Genomic DNA, 27,549 nt, shown 5'->3' with positions numbered 1-27,549 from the left:
TTAACCACAAAAGCATAACATCACCAATGAAGAAAGTAGAAAAAATACAAATAAACACACAGAAGAAAATAAAAAATACTCCTAACTTCCTAATCTCTCCACCAGAAATAACCATTGTTAATACTTTATTCAGTACACAACTTCCCAGAATTTTTCTGTACATATTTTGCTTATGTGAATTTATACTGCAGTGCTGTTCTCATCATCTGCCTTTTCTTTTCATGATCTCATGTTGTTCATCTACTGTATCATTGAAATCCACTGGGTAATAGTACTTTTTGTATATGTATCATATTTTATTTAACCAATATCTACTATCGGACATTTAGGTTATTTTCAATTAAATGCCATCATCATTTAAAATATTATAAATAAATCTTTGCCCATCTACATGGTAGGTGATTTCCTTAGAATAAATTTCTAGAATTTGAGGGTCAAATGTATGAATATCTTAAGGGTTTTGTTACCTAATCCAAATTGCCCTCCAAATGTAATTTTTTTGTAAAAAAATTTGTATCAGTTTACAAACTCTATCAGCTTCCCTTGATCTTTGCCAATACTAGACATTATTTCAGTTTTAAACCTTTGACTGCTTCTTAACACTTGTGAATATGAAAAAAGAGTGAAGCACTTTGGAAGGGTCCTACGGGGTACCCTGTAGGTCACAGGCATTGATGGTGAAAATGGACATGTTGGTCTATTTAAGTGGACAGGCGTTAGCATCACTTGAAAAGGCAGCACTGGTACACCAGGTCAAGTGACAACACTCCATCCCAAAACCGCACAGCACAGACTCAGGTGTAACATACTGTGGAGTGCTGCCTCCCCAGCCAGAGAGCAAGCTCGGCGAGGGCAGGGACTAGCCACATTCGTCCCTGCCAGGGCCTGGTGCAGGGCCCTGCACACAGGTGGTATCTCTGGATCCACTGCCTTCATCTCGGTCAATGATGAGGTCATCCAGGGTTAGAGCATCCAGCCTGAGGCCCTGCAGGAAAACTGAAAAGGGAGATGGCCTGGCTCAGGGGAGTAGTCATAGGACTTGGATTTAGGAGTTTAGAGCTCAAGTCCCGGCTTCCCTGCTTACTTTAGGCAAATTTTTAAACCTCTCTGAATCTACTTGCCTCAACTAGAAAAAGGACGTCAGTATTCACTAAGCCTGGATTAAATTAATTAATGGATAATCAGTTGACAAGCACTGTACCGATACCCTTGTACTAATGATCATATCAAACACTAGGAGTTGTTGTCTGGATGTCCCTCGCTAGCCCTAAACTGCAAACTCAGAATTAATCACGTCAAACTTTTCTTCTTCTTTAAAAAAATTTCAATAAATGATGAGGGCTAGGGTGTTCAGGCAGATAGACCTGAATTTGAATCCTGGCTTTACCACTTACTAGCTTTGTGATCTTGGGCAAGAAACCTAAACATTCGAAATCTCAAGTTTTCTTTACTGTAAAATAGGGATAACAATAGTGTTAACTTCACAAAGGAAATAATATATCCACTGTGAGGACCAAAGGAGATAATAATATATGTGCGAGTGCCTGGCCCAGCCTGGAGGTGTAGCAGAAATTCATGAAGTTTCCCCTTCTCCCTAACAACTGCAAGTAGAACTCCCCTGTCAGTCAACCTCAGCCTCCTATCTGTCATTTTCTGTTGTATAACAAATCACCCCAAACTTGCTGCCTTAAAATGGCAACCACGCAATGAGCTCAGAATTCCGGGGATCGGCAGTTGCTGGGAACTGGTCGGCAGTTCTTCTGCTGCCTCTGCTGGGCTCCTGCATGCGGCTGCAGTCCGCCAGCAGGACATGGCTGAGTATCACGGGGGCAAAGGAGGTAACTAGGCCATCAGGCTCATCATCCAGTCAACTACTGGGGGCTTGTTCACATGATGGCATGTACAGATTTCCAAAAAAGTAGCAAGAGGGCAAGTCAATATGCATAAGCCTGGAAACGGCCCTCTGGCCAAAGCCAGACATGTGGCCAAACCCAAAGTCTAAAGGTAGAGAATTAGCAGGGAGGGTATAGCTCAAGCGGTAGAGTGTGTGCTTAGCATACACAAGGTCCTGGGTTCAATCCCCAGTACCTCCTCCAAAAATAAATACATAAACCTAATTACCACCCCCTCAAAAATAATAAAAAAAGTTAAAGTGTAGAGAACTAGACTCTACCTCTGGGTGGGAGAAGCTCCAACATCACATCAAACAGGAGTGTAAACACTGGAATGGGAAGAATCCGTGGCCATTTTTGCAATTTATCTCAGAGGTGAGCATTTCTTCCAGGGCTGTCTGTGCCCTGTGACCCAGGCGCTTACACAGGAAGTATGTCTCCTCTCCTTTCTGTACCTCAGAAAAGTCTTCCATAACTTTCCCAATGTTCCTGCAAATCATTGCCAACATGGTGCCATGATCTCCAGCCTAGAAGCCTGCGAACGGGAGACAGAGACAAAAGAACAAATGCTTAAATTATCTGATGAATGTCAGATACATTAAACTAATTTATGTAATAATGTAAGCACAGTGATGGGAAGGTAATATGAGAGACATAAATTATACATTATTATTGTCAGCTCCAGCACTTATCTTAGTAGTGTGTCAAAATACATCTTGATATGTTAACATTTATAGAAATGAACAACAAGTGCTTGTGCTCAGGAATCCAGCAGTGAGAAGCTGGATGTCATTTGCATGTGTGCATTAAGCCATCCTTGTCTTGCCCAGAATGACAAGGGAATGGGAAGAGGGTGTCCACGTGCTTAGCTCCCTCAAAGAGCTCTGGGTTCAAATGCCCCTGGCTTGAGTTCTGGGGTGTGGTCAATATGGAAAGCCATGAAATGCAGGAAGCATGGTCTTGTGGTCAGACTGACAAGTTACCAGCTCTATAATCCAAGTCATCACATCTCTTCAAACCTCAGTTTACACGTCTGTGAAATGGGAATAATAAATCTATCTTCAAAAGACTGCCCTAAGCATAAAATGAAGCCATTTTGTTTTTCTTCTCATGGAAGCATCTCCAGGGTAGTAGTGATAGGGATGGGATAGGATAAGATAGGTGTATCTGAAGTCATCTTAAATACTGGAAGCTTGAAGGAAGAATGTCTTACTCATCTCAAGCACCATCACTGACTGCCAGACTATGGTTATGTTTATTTGCCTCCATTCCACCCACAAGACACCGTCGGATGTTTCATTTCTCTGTTGTGTTATGGCCACACTATAACTTTTATGCCCAGAGTATAACACCAGAGTATAACACTGATAGCAACCTCCCAGGGCTGAGGTGCAGGGAACTGTGGGTTGATCTTGAACACATCCAAGGCCTGGCTTCTGAGGCACAGGGTCTGAGAAACTTAGAAGTCTCCAGATATTAGAGGAACTTGCAAGTAGGACAGCCCCCACAGGGCAGCCTGGGCCTGGGGAGGGGACTCTGGCATACAGGGGCAGGCAGGTGGGCACCCATCCTTGGGAAGAATGACCTGAGGATAACAGCCTATCCCAAGGGAGCCAACCGTGGGCTTCCAGCCAGACCAAAGCCCAGTCCTGAGCAAAAGCAACCCCAGAGCAGGAGAACCAAAAGGAGGGACAGACAGAAGGTAGAGAATCCCAGGAGGGACCCCGGGTACAGCCCCGGAAGCTCAGTGTGCAGCAAAGGCAGAGGCAAACCAGAGCTGTTTCAATCCTGCCTGCCCAGTGGACCCCCCAGCCTGGACACATGGACAGGCTGAATCTGCAGGGACGGGGCAGGGAGGACACGGAAGGCCCTGAGCGCAGAGGTGGGGAGCTGGAGAAACAGAAGCCAGACATGGGGAGTAGCAATGGCCCTGAGGCTGGAACCTGGATCCCTCTAATCTGCCTCCTTCCCCCTCTTTCTTTAAGACCTCACCTTCTAGGCCTCTTGTTTCCTCCACAGCTGGAACTCAGGAGAGCCTGTATTCACCTTCTAGACCTCAGTTTCTCTGTCCCGAACAGGAGCCAAAAGGCCTTGCCGCTTAGTCCTGCCCCCTCTGGACTGGCCATCTCCCCAGGGCTGAGACCAGGGTGAGGCAGGTAAGGAGCTCAGAATCCACATTTAAGGAGCTGGAGATGCTCCCTCACAGGCTGGTGCACGTAAGGGGGAGTGTCTCCTTCAACACTGCACCCTGCTTGGTGCCATTGCCTCACTCTAGTCCTGGCCCTGAGCCTCCAGCCCTCCAGGGCCTGCAGCAGTGAGCATCCTTGGAGTTCCCAGGGCAATCTTGAAGGCCACAGCATGCTCACCTCTAACAGGCCACATCGAGTTGAGGAAAAGCCTGTCCTGTCTGGACAGAAACACCTTCTCTTGGCTCCTTATGGTCCCTGGGGAAATAAGCGAAGCTATGAATACTTAAGTCCAGTCCTGCACTCTCCTGTCCAGGAGGCCTTCATGACAACTCCATCATCCATGGAGTAACTTCCAACCTTCTTGACTTAGCATTCAAGGCCATTGTCTGTTCCAGCTTTCAGCATGCTCTGATGTGACCACTTGCTGTGTGACTGACTGGACGGTGAGCATCTCCAGGGAAAGCACTGCCCCTCTTCCCAGTGCCTGGGGCACGGGTATCTGATGCGTTACTGGGCACTTTTTAACCAGATGCTGTGCCAGATGCTGGGTATCCTACAGAACTCACCAGACACTAAGCCCTTGCTTTCAAAGAACTTATACTCTAGTTGGCAGGCACAAACAAAATACAAATGAAACATGTAATACACCACAATACATGTGCCAGGAAAGGGACAGTGAGACACAATGGGGTTTGCTGTTTTAAAGACAGTGCTCAAGGAAGACCTCTCTGAGGAGTTGCTGTTTGAGGAGAGAGGTATAGGAATCAAGGCAGCAAGCTACATGGATATTGCAGGGAGATCATTCTGGAGTGAAGATGGCAAGTGTAAAGCCCCATGTAGATGTATGTCTGCCTTCTCTCACAGCCCCTGGCAAGGCCTGTGCCTTGGCCACATCAAAGCAATCTTTCGTGGCTAGACTCCTATACATGCTAGTCCCTCTATGTGACATGCCTTTTACCCTCTATTCTCTGCTCAGAAAACTCCTACTCATTCTTCAAAACCCATCTTTAAATCACTTATTTGTAGGCTTCCCTGACAGTTAGGTACAATCGGCTTCTTCCTCTTCTGTGCTGTCACAGTAGTTTGCACAGCCTTGACGATAGCAGTTTAATAGGTTTGTCTCCTCTGTAGACTGTGAGCTCTCCAAGGGTAGAAGCCTCCGTGGCCCAACATGGAACCTTATGCATAGGTATTCCTGCAAATAGTGATCAGACTTATCTTCATGAGTGATCCCTTCTTTCTAAGTAAAATACATCTCTCTCTCTCTTTCATGGCCCGCTTTGTAGGGTGATTATAAAGGTCTGCAAAGATGGTGATAAGAAATGACTTTCCTCCAATGACACACTTATAGATTAATCCTGGGCCCAACTTTATTAAGAAAAAAGTCAATTTGTCAAAAAGTCAATTAGTCAAAATAAATTTGGGGCAGGGGGATGGAACTCCCTCTAACCCCTCTTAGTTCTTTGGACTGTAGAGTAATTAAAATGACATAATACAGATTAACAGGGAAATTTTTTTATCACATACAAACGGTAAATCCTTATAAACATTGGAGATTCTGAAGACAGGCAAAGTCAGGTATATATGTTATTCTGGACAGAGGAGAAGAGGGCAGGGTCTAGGACTTCAAAGGAAAGGAAAGTAATTCACATAAAGATGAAAAAAGAGCAAATGTTTGGGTAACAAATGTTTGCTGGGCCACGTAGAAACAATAGGACACAGAGAGGAATTTTAACAAACAGACTTTGTTATGTTCCTCCCTGCCTACCGTACCTAGTTCATATTGTACTATAGGCATTTCTGGTGATGGTTCCCTTCCCAGAACAGATCCTCTATCTAAATTCTTTCAGGAAGTTAGGAGGAAGTTCAAAGTTTCTTCCTGAGATTTCTTTTTCTTAAAAACAATCAGTCCAAAATAATCTTCATGCCAAAATAATCTTCATGGGGTGGCAAATTTTGCTTTCCTACAAAATAAATTCTAGTACTATAATAGCAGATTCCAATGAAAGAATTCCGCTATTAGAATGTGACATCCTGCATAGAAAACAAACTGTGGTTACCAGGCAGAAAAGGAGGGGATAGATTAGGTATCTGGGATTAACAGATACACATTACTACATATAAAATAGATAAACAACAAGGACCTACTGTACAGCACAAGGAACTATATTCAATTTCTTGTAATGAGCTATAATGGAAAAGAAACTGGAAAAATATATATGTAGGTATGTATATGTGTAACTGAATCACTTTGCTGTACACCTGAAACTAACATTGTAAATTGACTACAATTCAATAAAAAGTAAGAGTTAAAAAAAAACAATAAAGTGCATTGGGAGAGTGACATAAAAAAAATAAGACTATGACATTCTTGAAGTCAGGACACTTAAAAAAAAAAAACTATCTGTGCATCATTATTTGCCCAGCAATGCCTAGTGCCTGAGATGAGAGTCAGAAAATGTTTGATGCATGAAAAGTTATGGGTCTTTCTTAGGAGAACAGTAGTGGAGAAGAAACTCCGTTTAGTTTACTGTGTTTTGGTCAGTGCAGCCAGACCGACACAAGACATTTAACCAGAGCACAAGTCAGCAAACCACAGCCCTGGGCCAAGGATGGCCTCCAACTCCATTTTTGTAAGTAAGGTTTTATTGGGATACAGACACTTCCATTTGTTTACCCATCTTTGTCTATGGCTGCTTTCATGGGACAATGGCAGCGTTGAGTGCTTATGACACAGACTGGTCCTTTATAGGAAAAAGTTTGCTGGCCTCTGAATTGGAGAATCACGGAAAAGAATGTATAGTCAAGTACAGACTGCCACATGAATGGCCCCTGGATGCTGTCCATGATAAAAACTCTCCACATCACTTCTTTCCTCTGCAGTACAGACAGCGCCTTCCTTGGCTCACTTCTCCTAGGCACTGTGTTGGTATAATGACCACAGACCCGTCCCCACCTGAGATGGCTGGAAGATAGAAGTGCCCCCAAAGCCAGCTTCAGCGGGTAAGGATGCCAGCTCTCCTTTCATCTGATCTACAACCCCCCCTGACACCCAACCAGCAATATCATTTTCCCCATCTTCTTGCAAAGCCAAGCAACTTTGCCCACCCATTTGCCATTCGACAAAGTCTTTTAAACAGATGACTTTTAATAAGTTAATCCATTCATTGTCTGGAGCTCTGAAAACTGACATAAAAGCACAATGACGCCTAATTAAACTTGTTCTGTGAAAACTAATTTGTCAAACCCAGAAGCACAGTTCATAGATAAATGCTAATATTTGAAAGTCAAATTAAAGTTGAAAAGGTTTGTAATAACAGTTAATTAACTCTTGTTTTGTTTTCCTTCACTGCAAACTGGAACCAACTGCATTGCGGGCGCCTCTTTAACATTTTGGACCACAAAGATAAAATTCAAAGCTTTGAGATACGCCTTTGATGTTGGTATTCTCTGCAGATTCGATATTATTTTAAGTCTCTTTGTTTAAAAATTCATTTTTATTATCCCTGCATGAAATGCATGGCAATTCCCCAAATAACGAGCCATCAGTGCAATTAACATCGTCGATCGACACCAGCGTCCTGATAATTAATACAGACGCGCTGCCTCCCCAGCGAGAACTGTGAGGGCTTGATTTTTTAGAGCAACTGTTCATTTACAGACTCAGCTTCAACCTAATGAAAATGGATTGTGAAACTTTAATGAACAAGACTTTGCTGTCATAATAATAAAGACTTTGAAACAACGCGGAGGCCTCCGCAGCAAGCGTCTGGCGCTGTGCATGTTGCTACGGTACATCAAACCAATTAAGCCATATGATGAATATTTACACCGAGGTTTTTTTCAACTCTATGACATAAGATAAACTTGTAAAAGTGAGCATTAATTCTGCATCAACAGTTTCTGACATTACATCGCAGCAAAGACGCATCCGCCCAGCCAAAAGCCTGTGTCTGCCTACCTCTGTTTTGTCTTAATAAATGTCAACAAAGGATTAGAACGTTCTGAAAATCCAATTTGCATGCACAGGTTGTGAGTACAAGTGCAAGGAAAATATCTTCCTTGAGGTGCATGTCTGTTTGTGTATGTCTGGGTGTGTTTCGCTTGTGGGTATGTGTATAATAGTACCCGGGTGGGCCTGTTTTGTATGCGTGAGTCTCTGTGCCCGGGGGTAGTGTGTGTCTGCCTTGTGTGCATGAATCTGTAGGGGTGGGGGGGTGTAACAGTGCATAATCTCATTTCCCTGTGCATATATCATGTGTGTGTAAATGTTTATATCTCTGAGACTATATATACGGGGGAGATTTTATGGGTTTGGGTTCGTATGACTATTCCTTGTTTTCATTCAACAATATTTCCTGAGCACCTATTACGTACTAGACAATGTGAAGTTACAGTGGTTATAAAATCTTTGAAAGCATCTCTACTCAGGGCACTATGATCTGGTGGAAGACTCTATACATCAATTAATATCTAATCAGAGTAAAGCATGCTAAGTGCTAAGATGGAAAAAGGAAACAGTATTTTGAGTGTGCATAATAGGGACGTATAACCTCCATTAAGAGAAATTAGGAAAGACTTCTCAGGGAAAACTGGGATATAAGCTGAGGCCCAAAGATAAGGAGAAGTTAGCCAGGCAAAAGAAGAGGGAGGTGAAGAAGACACATCTAGGTGCCTCCATGTGTGCACATGTGCTGTGAGTGTGGCCGATGGATTTTGTCTAGGGTCTGTGTGGCTTCTGTGTGTGTGCTATGAGCAACACATGCATGCATGCATTGTATACCCAGGCCTCGATGTCTCAAGAATCCTAGCACTCCCTGGTGGGAAATATCTCAAAACCAGACACCATTCATCTGGCTTGTAAATGATACAAATGGAGAGCAAAGGAAGGCTCAGGGAAGCAACTCTGGATTAAAAGATCTGTCACCCCCATTTCTAATCTAACCAAAATTTGGCAGTCAAGTTTACACGTACCCAGGATTGCCTGAGGTTCTTTTTTACAGAAGCCCAGAACTTCCCAGAAGGTAACAGAAGATGGATTTACCCTGTGGTTTTGAGCCCGAGCTCAGTAGCTTAGGACTTTTCAAGTCAGAAGATTCCAAACAATCTTCTTGTAGAGCAAGGGTGTCAGATATAGACAAGTCCACCAACTACGGTAACTTCTAGGCCTAGCTGTATCTCAGCCATATACAATTGTGCACACAAGCATGAACACAAAAGAACAATTCCTGATTCTCGTATGGTTTAAAAACAATGTCAAGGAGTCACCATTGCTCACAAGCAAGCTATATCAGAACAGTGTAAGATGGTACAATTTGTTTTCCAGGTGGAGGATAGGTCACAACTGACACCTGGTATGTTCAGAGCACATCCAGACACAAGGAAGGCAGCAATGTGACCAAAAGAGTGTCATAAATCATGTACCTTATCCAAGCAGGCTTTTCAGGCATTTGAAAACTCATTTTAGTGACAAAATTCCTGGATGTTCTTTTTCCTAGCTATAGAAGGGGAGAGGCAGTCAATTAAATTTGTAGAGAAAGCTACTATTTGCAGGGGCAGCAGCAGCAGTGAAGAGGCAGAAGTTTGTTCTGGGGCCACTTATAATGGAAACACAGTCCTCCCTGCCTTCTGAGCAGTGGCTGGTGTTCATTGTCATGAGTCCCCAAGAGAAGGTTCAATCACTCAGTTTCCTCTGGTAAAGAAAGGCATCAAGATCTGCAGCAAAATCATTTTTTAAAGATTTGAATGTTTAAAGTGTTAGCCCTTGGCTCTCCAGAAAGTTCAACTACCCTGGTTCAGATTCGATAGCATATACTGAGTACCAACTAGGGATTGGGCTACGTATTTCCACCAGTCATTTCATAGCAGCCTGGTCAAAATTCTGAGAAGTAGTATTTATTACCTCTATTTTAGAGATGAGGAAATCGAAGCACAGAGAAGTCAGTTAGTAAAGGGCAGGGACATTTCTTTTGGTTCTCACTCTTTCTATTTCTTCCAGAACAACAAATTGCCCCAGGGCTCCAGAGACATGAGATCTTACATCAGACACTTAAAATTTTTCCACACATCCATCGGCAGGCAATGCCATCGCTATCTGAGAGGTTCTCTTCCCTTTGCATTGATCCCAATCCTCTGTCAGCCTCGGAGTTCTGGCTGGGCCTTCCTCTCAGGACCAGCAGAAATTGGGACTTCTGAAAGCAGAGCTTGAAGTAAGATTAGATTACTCAGAGAGATGTATCTGAGGACACAGTCCCCCCTTGACACACCAAAAAGGTTTGGACATGGTAAGTGACATTTATGCTTTTCTGTGTGCCCTCTCCTCTAGTCTGCACAAAGGACCTGTAAATATGTGCATCTATAATGTGCATCTGTATATAAGTCTACATTGCAGAATTCCCCTATGCTGTGCCAGGCACCATGCAAGCATTAGCTCTACTCTTAAAGATGCAGCAAGTGGGTAACACAACCCCAAGAAATCTGAGGTGCAGAGAGGTTTAGCAATTTACTCAAAGTGACAAAACTAAGAGTGGAAGTTCTGGGATTTGAACACAGGATGTGTGACTCAAGTCCAGTATTCTTTCAGTTATATTATGCTGCCTCTGAGAAGCCCCAGACTGAAAGGGGCTAAGTCTATCACATCTGCAAAGGTCTGTCCACTTTGGGGTTCATAATACAGAAAAAGAGGGTTGATTGTCTCTTATCATGGGCTCCTGGGACAGCCCATCTCCCTGACTGGAGTCTCCTGGATCTTATAGGGCATGGGGAGAAGACCTAGTTCTGTGCCTCCTGAAAGCAAGGGAGCCTCATCATCCATCCTGGAGACTTAGAACAAAGACTCCCAGGGATCTGCAGACCTCAAGCATCATCTAGTCTAACCTCTCTGCAATATCCCAGGTCCTCTAATGGAAAACTCTCAGTGGCTACAAATTCATCCCAAATGCTGTTCATTCTATTTTTTATAGAGTTCTTATTCTGCAGAATTAAATTACAGTTGAAGTCTGTCTCTCTATAGCTTCTCCCCACTGTTCCAACACTGAACCGTTCTTCCATGGGACCCCCTTTCCATTCTGAGCGTAAAAGCGGTGGGAACAGGTGGCCCTCCTCGGGGTGCACATAGCGAGTCTGTGGGTCTCCATTTTCCTCACTGAGCTTCGCTGGGTCTCAGACTCGAGGACTGTCTGGCTGTCAGACCAGCGCCGAGCCCTGGGATGATCTGACCAGCCCTCTCTGTGGGAGGGACGAGGGAAGGGTCTGTGCTCTGAACAGGTTTCAGCCTCTGTAGCCTCTGCTGGTCAGAGCTTCCTAGAAAGTCCCACCCCATCAGACAGTGCCTCCTCTCCAACCTCGACACTGGATCCTGTGACTCATCACCCCCAGGGATCTAAAGACCTGTTAGGTCCTTAGCAAAGTACCTGAGTGCCCATCGAATATATGCTAGTATATTATGTCATTATTATTATTACTATTATTATTGTTGTTACCTGACAATATTATCCCAGGGTAATAAGAAGGGGGCGAGGGGGCACTAAGGCTCACTGAAGACTATATGTTGCCTTTGATTTGGTAAGAAAATCTGAGTCCTAATTACAGTTCCACCTTTAAAAACTAATGATGATGAGGAGGAGGAAGAGGATTTTGGTGATGAGAGCCATAGGCAAAAGCGATCACTTTTCTACCAGACACAGTGAATTGAGTACTTACAACAACTCTGTAAAGTGGATACTATTATTTGTCTCATTTTACAGATGCAGAAACTGAGGCTTAGAGATTTTAAGGAAATTGCCAAGCTCACATAATCAGTAAGTAATGGGATGAGAATTTTTTGGTCCAAGAGTCCTTGAGCTTATGCTACCAACCTTATGATACTTCCTGTCACTAACCTGCTGTGTGAGTTCAGGCAAGACACCTCCCTTCCCTGGGCTTCAATTGCTCAACTCCTAGGGTTTTCACAGCTCCCGTGGAGGTCTGGAGAAGCCGAATCTCTCCCACTGGGCAGCCACCCTCCACGTTCCTGCATCTGAATTCCCTCCTGGCTGCCAGGGCAGCTCTCAGGCTCATCTGAACATGCAAATCAGAATTAATTATTCAAGACTGGGCCCACTTTGCATACCAATTCCATTTTCTTCTGTGTGGGAAGGTTCTCACCCCTTTTAACAGTTTAGAATAATATGCCTCAGACCTCAAAAATGAAAACAAAAGTTAAAAAAAAAAAACTGGAGGAAGAAGGGATAAGCTGGTTTCTGTCGCTGGTTGCTCTCTGACTGGGGCCAGGCTGGGCTGGCTGGAAACCAGGAGGGCAGAGGCCTCTGCAGGTTGGATGGTCTCTGCCATGAATGGTCAACAAGATGTTCTTAAATTTCTGGATTGTGGGTATCTCTGAGAATATGATTAAAATGTGAAATCTTATCTCCAGAATAGATGCAAGTCTACAAAATATGGTGTACAATTATGGAGTGTCTCCTGAGAACCTGAAACTCAGCTCTGGACCCGTGGTTAGAAAGCCCAGAAATGGCTTAAATCAGAAACATGGTGGGCTTGAAAGCCCTTCGGATTCCTGGGCATGCAGGGTGTCAATGAGAGTTAGGAAAGATGCCCAACTTCGTCAAACACAGTTTACCTGTGATGCCTAAAGACCCCTGGTCCTTCACTGAGACGGAGGTAGACAAGAGCCCATCCCCAGGCATGACAGCCTTGATTGGCTCACCTGAGACTATGTGCTTCAAGGAAGATATCTTCAACTGCATTTCTGCAGAAGATGAAAAATTCATTGTTTACAAAGTAGACTATTTTCTATGATCACAATTATAAAAATAACCACACAGAAGCAAAGGTGAGCAGAAAATAAGTAAAAAATTTTAGTAAAACAACAGGTACTATTTTTCCTTTAGTTAATTTTCTATTTTTTTTCTAATTTTCCATAATGAAAAGTTTTGCCTCGTGATGAAAAACACATCAAGTTTAGCTTCAACATTAAAATGGAAGACCCAGGGGTGGCCCACGATTGGTTTCTAAGAACAGAGGCGAATGGGTTCTATCATGATATTAAAAATAAATAAATAAACAATAGAAATTGGATTAACATATAGGAACAGCTCTGATGACCTGAATGCAAGCAGGGAAAAGAAAACTGGCTTGGGAAAAACAGAATAAACCATGCACTCAGAGAAAGACAGAGAGCAGAGCCTATGTGGCCCCCACCATCCCTGAAAGAGAGAGAGAAAAAGTCACACCTTGGCCCAGACTCCCCTAGGAGACCTGTCTGAGTTCTGTGACACAGCTTTCATCTTTCCAGTAAATCCTCTTTTTGCCTAAACTGGTTTGTGTGGCTTGGTTGCCTATAACCAAATAATACCTAAGACAGTGGGAAGCCCAACAGGACATGTGTACCTAGTCTGTGATCGAGGGTCTGTGACATCTGAGTGAGTATGGGTGACATCTGAGAAATTATGTGGAACATCTGCATGGGTGTGTTTGTGTAACAGGCTGAGTGTGTGTAACATCCAAGCATTTGTGACATCTTGAGAGAGAGTGTGTGTGAGATCAAAGTCAGTGTATGTAGCACTGGAATAAGTATGCATAGTTAGCTGGAGTCAATAAATGTTTAAATCTGTGACCTGTCAGTTGTAATTTCTATCAATTTCTCCTCCACAATCTGGTCTTATACTTAGCCCAAGGGTCCCATCTTTGTAAATCTTACCTGGCGCCGAGGCAGACTTTCTCAGGATGCCTTTCTGCTCAGCTCCACCGGCCTGCGGAGAGAAGAGCAGCCAGTCAAGCACATCCCCTCCCTGCTCTTCAGGCAATGTCAGCTGATTCTCTGCAACCCCTGTGGAAAACTAGCCCAGGGCCAAAAGGCAGCTCCCCCTGATCTTAGCGTCAGGCTAGAGTCTCATCTGATGCTTAAAGCAACTCTTCAGTATTGTCAGTGCAGAGATAACCATTTCTGTGTCACAGGTAAGTAAAACTGAGATCCAGTGATGAAGAGACTCACCTGAGTCACACAGATTTGGAGCAGTCAGGATTTGAGCTCAGGTGTCCCGACTCCAGAGCCTGCATCCTCCCCAGGACATCACATTCCTCCCAACCAAACTCTGCAGATGTCATGATTAGTTTTTCTCAGCCCTACTCTGGTCTCAGGTCTCTTCCAGTTTCCCTTCAAGAGCTCCCAGATGGGCATCCATGGCAACACTGAGACTGTGGCAGCAGGAGTCAAGCCACACCCCACCTGCTGGTGGCTTTGAGCACAGGAATTGGGAGGAAGGACACCAAGCCTGCAATGTGTCCAGGCCTACACCTGAGCAGTTGTGGGAAGGCAGATGCATTCTGTGGGTTTCTTGGGGTTGATTTTATTTGAAGAACTGATGACACAGAAATTGCTGCATACAAACCCTTGCTAAAAATGCTTTATCAAAGCTGATGCAGAGCCCAGAAAGCTCAGGAGATATGATCTGGTTGAGCACTGTAGCAGGGGTATGTTTCTAAAGTTCCTTCTGGAAAATGGGGAGACTTTAGCCATAGCCAGTGGGTGTGAGGAAGGCTGAAGGCTGATCAAACTTGGCTGAAGTCCAGAAGAAGAATATATTGTTTCATTAAATGCTGAGGCCACTGAGGTGTGTAGCATTGGGCACTGCCCCTGTTTCATCCTGTTTCCTTTCCTGTTGGTTCAATGAGACCTGCCCAGCCCACAGAGCCAGCTGCAATGACCAATGAAATTATGTGGGTTAACTCCTATTCCATTGCCCCAAAATATGTGACTTTCCCAGAAGCGACCCCTACCACCACAGCTAGGCTTGAAACTCCAATGGGATTTGCTCTCTAAAGAGAATCTTCTGGTTCCAATCCCATCCCCACCTCAGGATCATGCAGAACAATATCCTTCTGTGAATAAATACTGTGAATAAATCCCTCAGAGCCTTTCCTGAGAGTGGGATTTTGTGGGAAGGATGTGGGGAGCACATAAGGAACCTGGTTAAGGTGAGAGAGAGGTGGAGAATGTGTAGACATAAAGACAGCAAGCTGAAAGCCCAGAAGACAAACAGCACCAGTGCCTCAGTTTGCAGAAGGTCTGTCCACTCACGTTCAAAGTGAGAACCTTGTGGCTGAGCACTGATGAAATGATTTCTGCATGTTGGGCACAGTTGCAAGCACTTCATACCCATTAACTCTCTTGATCTCTTTTTCCTCCAGCTCTTGGGCTCACCACTTTGCATAAATAAAGTAATTCAGGAGCTAAAAGATGACCAAAATGGCTAAGATGGATAGCTGGGATAGTGAGATAGTAAAAGAAAGAAAGAAAATGGACTATTGGTAACTCCTTTGTGTCACTGACATGAGTTTTGAAAACATTTTCCTGCCCAGATTTTCCGTAAACTATTTTCAGTGGATCAATTTTTATCCTGTCTTTTTCCCACTTGGCTAAGAAACCATTGAATGAAAAATGGTAGATTTCTATTAGAAATAGAAGGCGAACTCATAAGCCCCACTATTAATGAGGTGATTTAAAAATATATATATTCAATCAAGAGTAATTGGGGCTGAGCATAGTAAGTCATGGAAAATTATAAGCTCTGCCCACTCTAGGGCATGACTGACTATTAAAATCTTTTTCACACCATTGCCTACAGAAAGCAGCTGGGCACCATGCCACCAGGGAGGTGGCAGCAGAATGGCCTCATTCCCTAAACAGGCTTGCAAAAAAAAAGAGGACAATTGGTTGGATTGCTGAATCAAACTTAACCCTCTATATGCCACATCAAGTGGATTTTCAACAAAGAACAGTCAAGAGTTAACTCCTCAAGAGTCAGTCATAGAATGGCTTATTCACTTGAAAAATATTTATTGAATACCTTTATGGAATAACCACTGTGAGCTTTTGCATCGGTTATCCCATTTCCTTTAAATCTCAAAACAAATAAATATATATAATTCACCCTTGTTCATGGAGGCTGCAACTGGAGTTCAGAGAAGCCAAGGTGATCCACCCAAGGTCACGTAGTCAATCCGTGGCAGAGCTGCAGTTGTATATGTCGACTCCACTCCCAGAGCGCGTCTCATAACCCCAGACACCTGGTCTACTTGCTCTGCATTCACCCAGCTGTGTTCGACCTCAATTAATCAACAACAAGCCTCAGTTAACCAGAACATGCACCTGGGATTTTCTTGCATGTTCTTCCCCATTTTACTCCGAGTTAAAGAAAAAACCCTCCCATTTCAAGCTGGGTAGTTGATAAATGTGGAATAATGTCTAGATCTCTTTTACGTACTGGCCTATGCAGAGAACATGGTGAATTATCGTCTTTTTAGGAAGGAACCATTTGCAAAAATGATCTCTTTGAACACAGTCCTCACTGTCCAGGGCTATGAACGGTGGGAATGCCAGAATCCCTGAATGTCCAGGTTCTCTCATCCAGCCCTTGTTTTCTTGCCACTCCTTCCTTTACCCCTGCCCCCACCATATTACACATCAGGACCCAGAAAGAGTCAGGGACTTGGTTATGACCTGATCCTAGCATGTATCTTTTCTTTCTTACTAATAAATCCTTTATATGAGGCTGCGTCATTGTGTTTTACATTCTAGTCACACACAAAAAAACAAAAAAGCAGAGGAAGAATTAAAATTATATTTTGGTGAAGTGTTTGACTAGCTAGGATCTGTTTTGTCAAGGTTAGAGGCCACATTGTACGAGGGCAGGAACTCTAAACCAAAGGTTAGTTAACAAGGGCTCCAGCCTGAAATTCGCCATCGTTACAGGAACGACCATGCGTCAGGTTCTTCAACTTCAAGTGGACCTAATGATACTTATTACTTACAACCTACTTCACAAGATGGTTGTGAAGATCAAGTAATAGAACACGCATGGGACATTTCAAAGTGCTGTCAAAATTGTCTGTGACTTGTGCTTGTGCCTTAGCCCGACAGCATCCCTACCTCTGACACATGTCATTGAAGCATTACCAGGACTGTAAATGGAGTAGCATGAAAAGAGCAAAGTTTCTGGGATCAGACTGGCACTGGTTCAGGTGCTGAATCTCCCACTTGCTATTTGAACGCCCTTGAACAAATTAATTATGCTCACCGAGTCTCAGCTTTTCACCCATCAAGTGAAAATAGCAATACATTTCCTACTGAGTTGTGGAGAGGACTATAATGGTGTTCTGGTAAATGTCTGACAATCAGCCTTCCGAACCAAAAAAAGCCCTAGTTTGTGATGTTTGCTGGTTTCTGTGGAGTTCATGTTCTCACCACAGCCGACTGGAGGCTGAGTTGGGAAGTTGTGGGCGCTTGGCTCTTACAAGCCGGCCTGAGCCAGCACCAGCGCACCTCTCAGATTAGACAAGTTCAGGAACATGAAGACCCAGGACAGGTTTCCCATTTACCAGGAAAGCAATAAATGTACGTTGACTTTATTCTGCTTGGTCCCTGTCCTCCAAGGCTCAGAATATGAGGCAGACACTGAGGCAGGGGTTGAGGGTGGGGTAGGGTGGGGTGGGGTGGGGTGGGGTCTACAAGCAGACTCGTTCCTGGGGTAAGTGAGAGTGATAACCAGAAGGAAGAGGCATCCTGACACCACAGTGAGGACCAGAAAACTAAAGGAAGATAATCAGCAGAAAAAGGAGCAATCCTTCCCTCGAATCCCGGATGCAGTGAAGGATTGGAATTCATACCCAGTCTTGGCATCATCCGAATCCTCTTCAGTCCACCATCACCTAGGTAACTGGGGCTGTGTGGGATTAGTTGCCTGGCAACAATGCCCACCTCTCTACTTCTGCACACACCCATATGCCCTGACCTCTGCTGACATTCCTATCCCAGCAACATATCTTTCTACTATCAGCCCCTGTCCCTGGCTAAGCCAAGCCCAGGGCCCATTTAACCAGAGTACACCAGCCCAGAAATCCACAAGTCTGCCTGCTTTTATGGAAGAAATGCACCAAAAACAAAGAGCCCAGATGAAGAGCCAGGAAGGAGCCTTGGAGCCTAGTCCCAGCTCCCCACAGGACCTGCTGCTGTGGGACTTTGAGCAGGTTGCTTAACTTCTCTGAGTTTTTGTTTCTTCATCCCCCAAATGGAGATTTCCCTCTTACCTGTACCAAGGGGATTCTCTTTCATCTGTAAAATGGGAATTATAACGCCTGCTGGGCCAGAACACTAAGTTGTCCTCGGGCCCATGTGTGAGAAGAGTCCTCTGATGCACAACAAGTGCAAAGGGTGACAAGGTGATTATGATCGCCAGCAGGCCTGGCATCGCATGGGCTTCCAACCTCTCCTGCCTTCCTGGCAGCTAGGCGGAGGCCCTGGCACCAGGAAACCAAGGGATGAGTGAGGCGAATCCCTTCTGGGACAAAGCAGGGGACATGCTCAAACGGATTCTGCAGAGGGTTTGTGTTCCTCCCTGAACCACTGCAGAGCCATTGGTACAGGCAGCCCGGAATCCTGCCCAGCAGCTCTCACTCCCCGGGAAGAAAATTGGCAACCCTGGGAAGTGAGCAGCTCCCAGGTCGGACTTGATTAGGGACCAATTTGGGCCTGTTAGCCGAGCCTCCAGTATCATCTCAGCCAATTACAGGCCCAGCCTGGCCTGCAGCTGGCTGCTCCCTTCCAAGCCGGACACTTTTATTTCCAGTGGAGCTCTCCCTTCGCCTGAGGCAAGAGACCAGGGTGACTGTGGCCCATTAAAAAGATGGAGAGAGAAATAACTCACTCAGTAAGGTAATAGTGTGGGTGGGGCTTGAGCTGGAGTTTTTAATTTTTAAAAAAATCCTCAATAAACAGTTTTGTGCCTTGCGTGTAATAAGTATGGGAATTTATAAACTCTCCCCAGCTATGGGGCTCTGATGACTATTAAACTTCACGTCTGGCAGAGGAATTCTGGCCTCATGGGTTAACAGTGCTACTTCACCTCTGCCAAGCCAAACAGACTGGCAACCCAGGAGGGAGGCCAGGGAAATTGTGCTCAGACTGCCCATCCCCCCACCAACCTTTCCAGAGCTCCTGGGGTCAGGCGATCCCCCAAACAGCGCTACAGCGCAAGCCCTTAGGAAAACCAGTATCTGCCAAAGACTCCTTCCGACTCCTTTCCCTGCCTCTGCGGGAACCTGGCACTCACTCCTGCTCCCTCCAGTCAAAGCATTGCTCCAGAGAACGCAAGCATGAAGGGTCAAATCTCAGAATAACATATTACCTCTTCCCCCAGGGCAGGTGCTGCCTTGTATATTTAACAACCCTCCCTTTGCAGCATGGCATTCAAAGCACCCCCACCAATCTGGCCGCTTCTTACCTCATTTCTCACCACTCTCTGCCTCCCACTTACCCCTCCGTGCATTCTTCGTGCAGTCTCCTGCCTTTGGGCTGCTGCCTGTGCTGCTGCCTCTGCCTAGATGCCAACTCCCTTCTGTCCTTGCCTGGTGCAGTGCAGTCGTTAAGTGCATGGACCCCAGGGCCAACCTAGAGTTTGAATCCCTGCTTACTAGCTGTTTCACTTTTGCAAATTTAACCTGTTAATTCCTCAGACTCCTCAACTATAAAATAGTGATTATGATACCTCCATCGCAGGGTTAGCGTGAGGATTAAATGAGCACATGGGTGCACATGTCTGTGTATATGTGTGCATTGTGTTTGGCATGTAGGAAGCATTGCATAGCTATTTGCTGTCATTAGTATCCTTTAAGATAAATGTCAGCAGGCTACAGCCTGCAGACCAAATCTATCTACCTGTTTTCATAAAGTTTTATCGGAGTACAGCCACAACCACACCTACCTGAGGACGTATTGTCTATGACAGTTTTCCTGTTACAGTGGCAGAGTTGTACGGTTGTGACAGAGATACTATGGCCCCGAAGGCTAAACTGTTTACTGTCTGCCAGTTGTGCTGACCCCTACTTCTTAAGATCCAGTTAAAGAAGATGCTGATGCGAACATCCCCCCCATTCCAGGCTGCATTAGGCACCATCCTTTCTGCACCTCCCCCATCCTTTCCCTCTTGCACACTAATCCACACTGCAGTGAATTACTAGGGGGTCTGCTTCCACCATTGGACTGTGAGCCCTTCAAGGGAAGGAACCATATTTTCTTTATTTGCTTTTCTCACAAGGGCATTGCAAATTATGACTTATGGGTGAACTAGGAACAGATCGTACCTTAAGCCACAAAGAGACTCAAGCACAAACCTTGTAAGCTGAACAACGCTGCCCAGTTTGGGATGGGCACACCTATGACATGAAGAGAAGCCTCAGCCTTGTCGGCTTGTCTCTGCGTCCCAAGATAGAACCATTTCAGATTAAAATAGCTTCAAAAACTAGTTGATGAGGCAGAGGGAAGAATAACCTTGATATCCACGCACAAGTTTTGTTATGATTAGTTCTCAGTGTTTTCAAAATCTCATTTCTCCTTCTTCTCCATCTCTCACTCCCCTTCGTGTCATGCTCAGAGGAGGCGCACCAAGTTAGGCACATGAGCTCTGAGGGGCTGGGTGGTGACAAGGCAGAAACAGAGCTGGGGAGCCAAGAAACACAACAGGAAATCACATTCCTCAGTCATAAGGAGGCTAAGAAAAATGGAAAGATGGCCAAGTCTGAGGTTTTCTAGAACTTTCTTCTACTTGGCCTTCAGTCAAGAAAAGAAGGGCATCTAAGCTTGAAGATAAAAGTGGTCGGAGAAAGGATCTATGACCTTGATGAACACCTTAACATCACAATCATACAAACAGGAGCTACTAATTCACAGCCTTGAAAGAAATGATTGTCTTGACATCAGATATGGAAAGTTCTCAGTGAGTCATAGAGGGAAGGAGAGGATTTAGTGATGGGCGGGCAAACAACACACAGATAGAAAAGGAACCTCAGTCCCTGCCTTCAGAGAGTCCATCATCTAATGAGAGGTTAAAACCAGTAGGACTGTAATTGTCCTTGTAAACCTGAGCAAAAACCCAACCGACAATGTGCACAGTGAACCCCAGAGACTAAGTCAGTTCCTATTACTGTGAAATCTCAGCTTAACCAAAGATTCCCAGCCAGTGACGCACTGACTGTAAGCAATATTTGAAACAATAAAACCACCCCGTAACAGGAAAAGAATTCAAAGAAGCCCTTGGGGTCTCTGTAAAAGGTTTGGCCTACATAAACACTTGCTGCGTAATTGAGAACCCAAGAATGCTGAGCAAAAGATTAGGTGCAATGCAACTTTGACAAAGTTACCAAGAGAACCAAGGGCAACAGACGTCCCGGAACTGGAAGGCACCACAGGTTTAACATTTTCCAAAGTGCATCCCTTGGGATGTTTCTAGATATTTACCTGTAAATTTGTTAAGTAGGTATCTTTATAGTAGAATCTTTAGTATGTTCTTACGTAGCGTGACTCTTAGAAAGGAATAAAATATATGGCATTTCTTGAATTTCTTACATGTATTTGATCAGGAAATACATTTTCTGTATAGTATCGCCCACCTCTCATTTCTGCAGACAATAAGGAAAATGGTCAAAGTGTTGGTAAAATTGTGAGCTCTTTGAGAAAAGGGTGGTTCATTTCATTTGGTGTTACCGGTGCCCAGGACAGCACCTGGCACAAACTGCTTAGAAAACATTAGTGAAGTGGAACCACTGAAAGTGAGAAGCTAATGTCCTAAGCTTAAGTCACAGACATATCATAGCCTCAGGCCTCACAGACTTGCCACAGTACAGAAGCAGAGAGAACTTCCACGAGGATGCTGCTCCACTCTCCAGAGTCCAGCTGAGCTAGAGCACAGTTTTTGCCAGAAGAAACTTGGATAGCTTATCCCGTCAGCTTTGAATAAAGGATACTCTTCCTTGAAAGATGATTGAGTCAGATTCTTCTGAAATGGCAAGGGCCTATGAGCCCTCTTTCAGAACCTGAAGTAACCAACCAGCTCAACTCCCACAAAGTAGTAGCCATCACACAAGGAAAATGTCATGTGTCACTTTCATGTGAAATTAGCAGGATTTCCTGAATGCTAACATTTTACAGGATGTCTAGCAAAGCTACTCGGGCCAGATATAAATGAGTTTCTAATAATCTCATGAAGAAAACTGTATTCTGTAACACTCTTGCTGTACCCTTATATACACCATTAAAGTGCCTGGAAATTATAGAAGTTATTTTATTGGCTACATTAATTTCCTCTTGAAACATCTCAACATATCAACTTGAAATTAAGCATCAGAATTCTGTGGTTGCATTTAAATATGTTAATAATCTTAGGTAAACAAACCCAAGGCTGAAATTGTCTACAAAGAATGGAGGGCAGCTTGTTGGAGGTTCATAAACACAATGAAGAATAATTATATGCTAAAACACTTAACCTTGGGAACATGCAGAAAATTTACAAAGATCAATTGCTCATAAAAAAGAGAAAAAAAATTAATCAAATGAGAGAGTTATCTAGTAAATGGTTAGAAAACTTGATGGGAATTCCTTTGATAATACCATTTTGATTTGATTAGTGGTACTATTTTTATATCTTTAGTAAACAGAGTTTGATTATACCACTGAGCTCCTTTTCTGCAGAAATATTACAAGCCCATTAGTGGCTAAAGGGAAAATGTAGGAGGAGGATTCAGAATACATTTTTAAATTACAACCCACCCTTCTCTCTCCTTGTTTAATAGTGATACTAGTTTGCGAAGTCTGCCATAACATAGTACAGTAGTCCCGCCTTGCCTGCGGGGGATATGATCCAAGACCCCGAGTGAATGCCTATAACTGCAGATAGTACCAAACCCTATACCTACAGTTGGCCCTCCATACCCATGGGTTGCACATCCACTGATCCAACCAACCATGGATCAAAGATATTCCAAAAAAAAATTTCAGAAAGTTCCCAAAAGCAAAATTTGATTTTGCCATATACTGGCAACTATTTACATAGCATTTACATTGTATTAGGTATTATAAGTAATATAGAAATAATTTAAATTGTAAAGGAGGATGGGCATAGGCTATATGAAAGTACTATGCTATTTCATTTAAGGGACTTGAGCATCTGTGAATTTTGGTATCTACTGGGGATCTGGAACCAATCCCCCAGGGATACTGAGGGACAGATATATTGTTTTTTTCCTATACACACATACCTATGATAAAGTTTAATTTGTAAATTAGACATAGTAAGAGATCAATAACAATTATTAATAATAAATAGAACAATTATAATAATATACTGCAATAAAGGGTATGTGAATGTGGGCCCTCTTTCTCTCAAAACATCTTATTGTACAAAATTAATGCCTTTTCCATCTTAACTTAAGCACTCACCATGCAATGTGGCCATAACTTTTGCAGTTTGAGGTACAACAGTAAAACTACCACGAATTTCTTTTTCGTTCTTTACAATTGCATGAGTAGATGATTCATTGCTACCATAAATCTTCGCAACTTTAGAATTTGATTTTTTTTTCCTTATTAAGTTGAAAACTTTCCACCTTTTCACTTTAAGGAAGCACTTCACGGCTTCTCTTTGGCAGATCTGAATTTCCAGCATCACTACTCTTGCACTTGGGGCCATTACTAAGTAAAATAAGGATGATTTGAACACAAGCACTGCGATACCAAGACAGTCGATCTGGGAACCTAGCTGGCTACTAAGTGACCAACAGGCAGGATATGCTGAACAAAGGGGTGATTCACGTCCCGGGAGGCATGAAGCAGGACAGCGTGGGACAGTGCGAGATTCCATCACACTACTCAGAATGGCAATTTAAAACTTATGAATTGTTTATTTCTGGAAATTTCCATTTAATATTTTCCAACCACAGTTGACCGCCAGTAACTGAAATGGAGCAAGTGAAACCGTGGATCAGGGGAGAGTGCTGTACCACAGACTGGGTAGCTTAAACAACCGAAATTTATTTCCTCACAAGTTTGGAGGCCAGAAATCAGAAATAAAAGCGTTGGCAAGGCTGGTTCCTTCTGAGACTTCTGTCGTTGGCTTGTCTTCTCCCTGAGTCTTCACATGGTCTTCCTTCTATTTCCACCCTTGTTCAAGTTTCCTTCTTATAAGGATACCTGTTATGTTTGGTGAGGACCCACCCCAGCGACCTCATTTTAACTTAATTACTTCTTTATAGACCCCATTCCAAATACAGTCACACTCTGAAGTACTAGGACTTAGGACTTCAAATGTGAAATTGAGGGGACACAAGTCCGGAACACTTCTCTTCCTCCAGTTTTTAAAGGAGAGAATATCGCTGCCTTAAAATTTTTCCTTTTAAGATATTTACATTATACTCTCTAACTTTGTCATTTGTATCAAATTACAATAATTTCTATTAATTTTTATCTCCTAAATTTCTCTTTCCCAATATTATCCCTTGCTTAGATCCCTGCAGCAGCTTTTCCCCTGACTTCTCCCAACATCCAGCAGCCAGACTGTTCTTGCTACATACAAATCTTAGAGCTGCTTCTCTGTCTAAAATCTTTCTGGATATTTAAACATCCAAAATTCTAAGATGCTATAAATTACACTCCTGTGGATTTATCCAAAGGAAAGAATCAGAAAATTACACAAGGATGTACTTGCAAAGAATTTTGTCACAGAATTGTTTACAATAGAGAAAGCTGAAAATCACCCAAATCCCCAATAATAGAAGACTGGTTTAATAAAACTTAGATGTGCATCCATGCAATAAAATACCATGCAGCCATAAAAGGGATGAGGCCAGAAGATATGTTTGTTGACAATTTAAAAAAAAATCTGTCCTCTATTAAATTTTTTTAAAAAGCTAAATGGTATATACAGTATGTTCTTATTTAAAATACAGATGGATAAGGGATAGATTGAGAGATAGATAAATAGAGAGAATTCTGGACAGATAGAGATCAAATGTTTGCTGGTGGTTATCTTTGGTAGTATTACAAGTGATTTTTTTTGTTTATTTATATGTATGATCTAATTCTTCAAAAACAAATATATATTGTTCATATAATAAAGAAATCAAAGTTTAAAAAGAAACTCTGCTAATGCCCCTTTCCCCACAGATAGAAGTTCAAGCTTCTCAACATGACATCCAAAGATCTTCACCCTGGAGCTAGACTACCTTTCCAGGTGCCTCCTGTTACCCCACCTCACTGTCCCCTACCCCAGCCCTCCCCATTCCCTGTTCCCCTAGCATGGCTTCCTGTCTCCTATCTCTGTGCCTTTTCATGTTTTTCTCTCTACTATGGAATTACCTGTCTCTACACGTTTTGACTGACAAACTCCTATTCATCCTTTAAAACCCATATCAAACTTCTCCCTTGTGACGTTTTCCCTCAAGATATAGTTGCTCCCTCTTCTGGATCCCCACAGATCTTTATTTATGCTTCAAGTTCAGCATGTAGCTTCTTTCATCTTGATTACTTTTTATGTTCCTTTCACTACTCTGTGGGAACTTCAGAGACTAAATTAGAATCTGAGGAGTTAAAGTGCCCATGAGAGGTTGGCCCCCACTTCTGACGGGGTATCAGCTGTAGGGCAGAGTGGGAGGATTAAAGGAAGTCTTTAGACTTTAGATCCAGTCCCGCTTCCTTAGGGCAAGCTTTCCCTGACCACCCCCACCCTGGCCTCAGGGGAGACCAGGCTCCTCCTTGTTGTCTTCTCTGGCAGGTCCCTCCACCGGTTACCGCCAGACTCCCTCTTGAGACTTTTCTCCCTTGGGCAGGATTCATGCAGCCCAGTGTGCATCTCCAGAGCTCATTGCTGTAGGCACTCAGATCTTTCCTGAATAAATGAATAAATGGGTAAAATGCCAGCCCAGAGCCTGGCTCACAACAGCCTGTAGGCAATGTGTCCTCTTCCCCATGCCCTCCTCTGGGATGATGAAGTCTGAATATTCCACACTGTGTTCTGTGCCCAAGAAATCCCCACCCTCTACAGGAGATCCTAGAAGAAATCACATCACTGCTCTTTCAGAATGATTTTGAAATATTTTCACCAGAGACGTTCTTTTGAGGCTGGAGGAAGCTCTGGCTCGTGCTCCATAATGAACTGTGACATTTCTCTCGGTTTTCTTTATGGCTCTTCCAGGAAGGACTCCTTTCAGGACCATTAAGAAGAGTGTGGACAAGGATATATGTACTGGGGGGAAAAAAAGAACAGAAGGAACTATAATAAAGTTTTAACCCTGGCTTTCTCAGGGTGGTGGGCCAGTGTAAGAATCCTTCTCCATACTTTTCTATAATTTCTAAACTTTCTGTATTAATCATGTGTTGTGTTTATAATAATGCAACAGCAGTCTTTTTAAGAGAAAGGCTGTCCTGGTGTGTCTGCGATGACACATGAGTAAATCTCAGATTGCATTTCATCACTAATATCAACACAGACATAATCCCATACTCTGGGAAAGTAAGCCCTTATTGGACAGCAGAGTAGGACACAAAATGACCTCAATCTCCTTCCCAGATCACGGGATACTGGCCTGTCTAGGGACAAACAAATCAGAATCAGAAAGCCTGGGCCAAATAAGCAGGAGGTGGTCCTCAGGCCCAGGAGAGCTCCACGGGCCTCAGGATGAAAACCACGGGGCCCCTGGAAGCCAAGAGAGGTCTCAGAGTCTAGGCAAATATTCAAGAGCAACTTTCCTGGCCTCACTCTCAGGTTGTTTTGTTTTGTTTCCTCTTTGACAGACTAACCCCTCTCACTTAATTCAACTGGTCCCATATGACCTTATTTCCATCTCTCTGATTACATCAGTCTGCAGCAGCTCCCTCTTAAAATATGGCTGCAGATCTGTCATGACGATGGCAGGCTGTCTGAGGGCCATCACCTCCCTTGTTGGGAGTACTATACACTCATTAATCTGAAGATCCAGCTACAATGGAGAGGTTAAGAACAGAAAGTCTGGAAGCAAACTGCCCAGTTCAAATCTCAGCTCTGACACTTGCTGTGTGACTTTGCCCAAACTCTTTGACATCTCTGTGCCTCAGATAAAGTGGTGATAATGATAGTACCTCCCCCAGAGGGTAGCCAGGAGGATTAATGGGGTACATCATTGTCAAGCATTTAGAGCAGGACCTGGTACAAGGAGAGTGCGGCGAGTATTAATTGCTATTATTATTGTGATCAGAACTGCACTGGTTTTCCTTTAGATTTTTCTGTTTGTTTTTTGTGAGGAGAGAGGAAGTTAGCTGCTAAAACTCCCAATCGACTGATAGGAAGATTAAAGTCAAATCTCCTCAGATCTTGGACTTTCCTCACATTGAAATCACTCAATTGATTTTTGAACCTACAGGCAGCAAAATGGAATTTGCATATTTCCCAGAGAAATTCCAGAGAGAAAGTGAGAGGCCAAGTGAGAGATGAGCAGAGAAAGAACAGTGAGAGAGAGAGACAGAGACAGAGAAACAGAACAGATTGAAACTGCCAGTCTGGCAGCAGAAATGAGGGCCTCGGAAGAGCTGTTCATTTCCCAGCTTGGTTGTGGGGTTTTTTTTTCCCCCCTGGTTCTTTCCTTTTTTCATTTGTGTTCACACTTCCCCC

The sequence above is a fragment of the Vicugna pacos genome, chromosome 10 (assembly GCF_048564905.1).
Source record: "Vicugna pacos chromosome 10, VicPac4, whole genome shotgun sequence".
NCBI classification, from domain to species: Eukaryota; Metazoa; Chordata; class Mammalia; order Artiodactyla; family Camelidae; genus Vicugna; species Vicugna pacos.
The sequence above is the reverse complement of the archived record's forward strand: the minus strand, read 5'-3'. Positions refer to the sequence as shown.